The 7077-nt window shown below is 38.1% G+C and overlaps 1 protein-coding gene across 1 annotated transcript in view; it reads left to right on the top strand.

Moving 5' to 3' along the window:
* Positions 1 to 619: 619 nt before the first annotated feature.
* Positions 620 to 7077, top strand: part of MAGED1 (MAGE family member D1) — a 65543-nt gene continuing 59085 nt past the window's right edge. The window contains exon 1 of the mRNA XM_082717170.1: positions 620 to 710. The gene's annotated coding sequence lies outside the window, so the exon portion shown is untranslated. The remainder of the gene's footprint in view (positions 711 to 7077) is intronic.

Raw genomic sequence — 7077 nt, 5'->3', positions numbered from 1 at the left:
ACTGGGCCCTGAGTCAAAGGCAGATTCTTAACGACTGAGCCACCCGGGCGCCCCTCAATACTGAACTTTTAACCACAGCAAAAATTATTCTTATTATTGAAAATTTGTTAGTTGCCCTTATCGGGCAGGGGGTGGTATATACATATACAAGAATGCTTTCTACATGAGTGTCCCTTATTTATTTGGAAATCTGAGTATGGTATGTAGTTCTTTGGATACCATTCCAAGACAAAAACGGATTCAGATTTAAGATCTTTAAAAATCTTGAGATCAAAGTATGCCACTAATAAAAATGAACTTATTTTTCAACATAGTATTCAAAAAACAGTAAAGCAGTATGACAAATACGTAATTGTTGACATCCAAGAGTCAAAGGACTAAGGGTTAGGAAGGTATTCAAAGGCTAAATCGACAAGGCGAAGTGACAAATTTGGGTACTTGGGGGCTGGCTGAAATAATGGGTTCTTGGAATGACTAGAGCTAGTATTTGTAAAAAGTTACGGATTCCCCCTCCTAGCGGGTTTACATCACTATCCAGCTTCCAATAGGGTGAGACGGCCAGGGCGATAAAGTATTGTAAAGGATTGCTAGAGAGGCACAGGAAGTTGCCTGGCAAAGGGGGCGTGGCGGCGGAAGCAAGGCTTTCGCCGAACGAAGGAAAATAGCACTTCTGATCACGCCATCGTTGCGTTGCGGTTTTCTTCAGGAAGGTGAGTGTAAAGAAAGAGGGTGATAATTTTCACAAGTGAGTCCCCAGACACCCCGGAGAAACTTTCCTCCTTGCTTCAACGTGGGGCGGAAATTTTCATCCCCAGAGTACGTTGTGTGAAGGATGTTTCTGACGCGTAGGTTCCGGTCGCCTATCTTCCCCCTCTTCTGAAGATGACAGGCCGTCATCCTCTCCCCTTTCTCTCTTGTAGTCCTTTTATCCCTGGTCATTCTTTACCTCTCCTCGTTATCCCAGATCCTCTTCCTGATCTTTTGAGCCTGGGTCATCCCCTCTACCACAGATTCTTTTCCTACGTCTTACCTCCCACCTTGTTCACCGCCCCCTTTTAGCCTTAAAATTTTTGGATCCCCTTTCTCCCGCTCTTCCTTTTCCTTCGACTGCAGTACTTTGCTCCTCTCCCTGCCCCACAAACCTGATGCCTCTTGTCCCCCTCCTGCAGAGGCCATTGAATTACGTACTTCTGAAAACCAGGTATGTCTTCAATTTCATGGTCAATGCTGTTTTCTTAAAAATATTATTTTACTTGTTAATTATTTTTTTTAATTTTTACTCTAAACAAAATGATACATCAGAAACTGCCCTGATTTTAACCCTGTATTCATGACATTAAAAAATCATAAACAAAAACAAAACAAAACATGGGCGTCTGGGTGGCTCACTTGATTAAATGACTGCCTTGAGCTCAGGTCATGATCCTGGAGTCCTGGGATCGAGTTCTGTATCTGGCCCCCTGCTTGGCGGGAAGTCTGCTTCTCCCTCTGACCTTTTTTCTGTCATGCACTCTTTCTCATTCTCTCTCTCTCTCTCTCTCTCTCTCTCAAATAAATAGATTTTAAATAATTGGCATAGAACTCAGTCCCCACTTTTTAAAGGAGCAAGGGTTTTGCCTGTTACCTGGTGTCAGCTCTTGACACTGGCAGTTTTCCCATCTCCTTTAAAACTTTTCATGGAATAGGACTGGTTGACAGATAAGATATCCAATCACAAATTTATTTTTAATATGAGTTACATTTATTATGCAAATCCTTTTCTGTACTCTGGTAGCAACATTGAACAGGAAGCTGGCAGATTTTTCAAAGTTTGCACGTATTCTCTATTAGGTGCAGAAATGCATTTTTCTGTCCCATTCATCAGGTTCAGTTTGTCCTGTGAGAACATTAGTTAATCATAATTTATTATTCCAGTTTTACCCAAGAGAGGGACATCATGACCATTAAACTTATGATGAGGGTCAGGGTTTTTCAGGCTCTAAAAAGGAATTTAATCAAGGATCTCCTTTTTCTATTTTGAAATTTATTTATTTATTTATTTATTTGACAGAGAGAGATCAGAAGTAGAGAGACAGGCAGAGAGAGAAGGGAGAAGCAGGCTTCCCGCTGAGCAGAGAGCCCGATGTGGGGCTCCATCCCAGGACTCGGGAGATCATGACCTGAGCTGAAGGTAGAGGCTTAACCCACTGAGCCACCCAGGCGCCCCTAATCAAGGATCTCCTTGAACAAGCAATTTATTTCTCTCCTCTTGTAACTACTGTGTTATACTTGCCAAATAAGAGGTAATCCTTTTTGTTTTCTGGGCCAGGTATAATTTTCAATTCTTTTAGAAAAAATGAGGCAGAGATTTTCATGATACCAAAACACTTAGAAACTTTTTTGAAGGGTATTGCTGATGTCTGTGTATTCTTTATTCAAGTCATAATTACAGGGCATTTAAAAATCGCGTGGCTTTAATCCAGTGTGCAACCATCATTCATCCAAGAATTTTTTATTGAATAACTTTATGTGTCAGTGTTAAGCACTGAGGATACAACAGTGGAAAATAGTTTATTAAACTGTAGTTGAGAGACAGTAAATGAATATATAATAAATATGAATAGGTTGTGATGGAGAGGCGATGTACTATTTTAAATAGGATGGATAGGAAGGCCTCCCTGTAAGGCAACATTTGAGCAGAACCTAAAGGAAGTGAGGGCACAAACTATACAGCTATTAGTGGGAAAATCAGGATGTATCTATGTCAATGTCTCTGTTTTGTTCACTCGGTTTCCTACACACCCCTTTTGCCTCTGGTCACTTTTCGGCATAGCTTTAATGCTGCACTCTGCATACTGAAATAACCTAATGCAAGCACTTATATTTCCCGTATTCTTTTTATCCTGGCTAGCTTCTTGCTATCATTTAGGTGTATTGTCAGTTACCAGCCCTGCTAGGAAGACATCTTTATATCCATCCTCACTTCTCTTTCAGTCTGTGTATCCGTGGTGCATTGTGTGCTATCCCACAGCATAGTTAATTACCTCTTTCACTGCTCTTATCACTGTGTATTCATGATACATTGCCCATAAATGTTGGTATGTTAAATTGGAAGAATTTAGTACTTGATCTGTCTGTACAGGCAATCTTTTAAATATAGTTGGTCACTTAATGTTCGAAACCATCTTCTAAGGTCAGTATTATCATTGTCATCTTACTGATGATAAAACCAAGACTCAGAGCTAGATGGTAACTTACTGTTGGTGGTGGAGTTCATGGAGGTATGGTCTGCAAAACACTCAGTCCTGGCCAGATTCTCTTTGTCTTTATGTCTGTCTCTCTTTCTCTGTTTATTTTTTTTTAAAAGATTTTATTTATTTATTTGACAGAGAGAAATTACAAGTACACTGAGAGGCAGGCAGAGAGAGAGAGAAGGAAGCAGGCTCCCTGCTGAGCAGAGAGCCCGATGCGGCACTCGATCCCAGGACCCTGAGATCATGACCTGAGCCGAAGGCAGCGGCTTAACCCACTGAGCCACCCAGGCGCCCTCTTTCTCTGTTTATTAATGAGAAATGGAAAATATGTGGAGTATTTTACTGTTTTATAAGACACAATCTGGGAATAGAAATTTCATTTAAAAAATTTCCTTTCATAAATCAGATTATATTAGGTACGTGAGAGTTGAGAGGCATAGTGACTCTTTTTACTTGAACATTTTTTAATTTAACAAGCATAAGTTGAAAGAAGAGTATGAATACTTTTATGCTCTGAACCTAGATTCAACAGTTAACTTTTGACATATTAGCTCACTTGTTCACTCTTTTGCCCACTCATCCATCCATCCATTCATTTCATAGTGTAAACACCTGTGTAACCAGCATCCAAATTAAGAAATAGAATATGATTAGCATCTGAAGGCCCTTGAATGTGTCCCCTACCATTCGCATCTAAACTCCCATTAGTCACAATCCTGGCTTCTGTCACATTATAATAATTTTGTCTATTTTGGGACTTTGTAAAAATATTATAGTATAATATTTTTTGTGTGTGCCTGACTTCACTGGCATAAGATTTTTTTAAGGGACACCTGGGTGGCTCAGTCAGTTAAGCATCTGCCTTTGGCTCAGGTCTTGATCTCAGGGTCCTGGGATTGAGCCCTGCATCGGGCTCTCTGCTCAGCGAAGAGTCTGCTTCTCTCTCTCTCTGTCACTCTCAAAAAGTAAATAAAACCTTTTAAAAAAAGATTTTGTTTTTGAGATTCATCCATATTATTGGGCGCAGTAGTAATTCCTTCATTCTCATTGCTATGTATGCCATTGTTTGAATATATCATAGTAGATGGATATTTTGTTTATTTCCATTATTGGTCTGTAAATAATACTGTGAGCAATCTAGTACATGTCTTTTGGTAATATATGCACACATTTCTTTTGGGCATTCTAAGAGTAGAATTGCTGAATTATAGATTATGTATATGATTAGCTTTAGTAGATAATGCCAACTGGTTTTCCACAGTGGTTGTATAGATACACCTTGTTTTATTGCACTTTGCTTTGTTGTACTTTGCAGATACTGTTTTGTTGTTGTTGTTGTTGTTGTTTTTCACAAATTGTAGGTTTGTGGCTGTCCTGAGTCGAACAAATCTATAGGCACCATTTTTCCAATGACATTTGCACACTTGATGTCTCTGTGTTACATTTTGATAAAATTCTTGCAATATTTCAAACTTTTTCATTATTATTGTATTTGTTGATAGTGATCTGTGATCAGTAGTGATGACTTGCCAAAAGTTCAGATGACGGTTGGCATTTTTAAGAATATTTTTAATTACAGTATATACATTATTAAGCAATGTTATTGCATACTTAATAGACTATAGTACAGTGTAAACATAACTTTTATATGCACTGAGAAACCAAAAAATTCATTTTACTTGCTTTATTGTGGCATTCATTTTATTGTGATGGTCTGGAACCAAATCCACAATGTCTGAGGTGTGCTTGTACTATAAATCTCAGTATAAATCTTCAACAGTTCCACTTGCTCTAGAATATTGTCAGCACTTGTCATTGTCTTTACTTTTGAAGGGGAAAAAAGCCATTTTAGTGGTTATGAATGGTATCTTATTGTGATTTTAATTTGCAAATATGATGATCTGTTCATATGTTTGTAAGCCTGGATATCTTTTTATGAAATACCTGTTTAATCTTTGACTTTTTCTCCTGGACTATCTTTTTGGTTTGTAGGAGATCTTTTTATATTAAGAATGTTGATATTTTGGGGGCGCCTGGGTGGCTCAGATGGTTAAGTGTCAGGTCATGGCTCAGGTCATGATCTCAGGGTTCTGGGATCAAGCCCTGCATGGGGAAAAAAAATCCCTGCTCAGCAGGGAGTCTGCTTCTCCCTCTGCCCCTCCCCCTACTCATGCTCTCTCCCTCTCCCTCACAAAAATAAATAAATAATACTTTTTTTTTAAGATTTTTATTTATTTATTTTGAGAGAGAGAGAGAGACAAAGTGAGAGAGAGCATGAGAGGGGAGGTCAGAGGTTGAAGCAGACTCCCCATGGAGCTGGGAGCCCAATATGGGACTCGATCCCAGGACTCTGGGACCATGACCTGACCTGAGCCGAAGGCAGTTGCTTAACCAACTGAGCCACCCAGGTGCCCCCAATAAATAATATCTTTAAAAAAAAAGAATGTTGATATTTTGTTAGATATGTTTATTACAAATCTCAGTTCCTTGCATTCTCAGTTTTTAATGGCGTCCTTTAATGAACTGAATATCTCAATTTTAATATTGTTCAGTTTCATAGTTTTTCCCCTTTATGGCTAGCCTTGTTTTGTTAGTCTTTGCATTTCTCAAAGTCCTGAAGACATTTTTCTGTGTTGCGCTATTGTTTAATCATTCATTTGTATTCACAATTTATTTGAATTGATTTTGTGTATGATTTCAGTATGAGTAAAGCCACTCCTTTTTGTATGTCAAAATGGACATTTAGGGGCACCTGGGTAGCTCGGTCGCTTTAAGCCTCATGATTCCAGGTCAGGTAATGATCCCAGGGTCCTGGGATCTACCCCACATCAGGCTCCCTGCTCAGCCGGAAGTTTGCTTCTCCCTCTCCTTCTGTCCCTCCCCCACTCATGCTTGCTCTCGCTCTCTTAAATAAATAAATAAACCTTTAAAAAAAAAGAAATGGACATTCAGTCAACCCATTATCACTTATTGAAAAGATCATTGTTTCCCTTGTATAGAGTCATGTTTTTCATAAATCAAATGACTAGATTATATATGTGGGTTTGTTTCTGAATTCCTTTTTGTTTGGTTTATTTCTCTATTCTTGTATAAGTACCACTATCATAATGTCATTTTATAATATATCTTATATATAGTCATTTAGTCCTACAGTTTTGTTCTCTTTCTTCAATAATTCCTAGTTATTCTTGGTCTTTTGCATTTCCATATGTATTTTAGAATCAGCTTGTCAGTTTTCACAAAATGCTTCTTTGACATTTTGATTGAGATACCACTTAATAGATCAGTTTGAGGAGCGTGGATCATGGCACTTTACCCCTAAATATCTTATTGTTCATCTCTGTAAATATTACAGATGTTTTGTAAATAATTTAATTACCTTTATGTTACCAAGAAAAATTAAGAATAATTTCCTAATACCATCTAATACCTAACCATTTTCAAATTCTTTTTCCCCAATTAGCCTTTTATAGCTGTATTACTTGTTTTTTAAAAAGAAGACAAGTGATATTTACTAGGCGTCTATTTTTCATCAGGAAATATATGCATTTCTAATCAAAACAAAAAAAGACTAAAGATGTACATATTCTTCCATTTTATATGAAAGGAAAGGAATTATACTTGGTTAAGAAATTTTTTTTAATACTTGGTTAAGAAATTTAATCATAAAGCTTAAAGGCTGTTTTTTTTTATAAAGATTTTTATTTATTTATTTGACAGAGAGAGATCACAAGTAGGCAGAGAGGCCGGCAGAGAGAGGAAGGGAAGCAGGCTCCCTGCTGAGCAGAGAGCCCGATTGGGGCTCGATCCCAGGACCCTGAGATCAGACCTGAGCTGAAGGCAG

The sequence above is a fragment of the Mustela nivalis genome (assembly GCF_964662115.1).
Source record: "Mustela nivalis genome assembly, chromosome: X".
Taxonomy (NCBI): domain Eukaryota; kingdom Metazoa; phylum Chordata; class Mammalia; order Carnivora; family Mustelidae; genus Mustela; species Mustela nivalis.
Note: the sequence above shows the minus strand (reverse complement) of the source record. Positions and strands in the feature narration are given on the sequence as shown.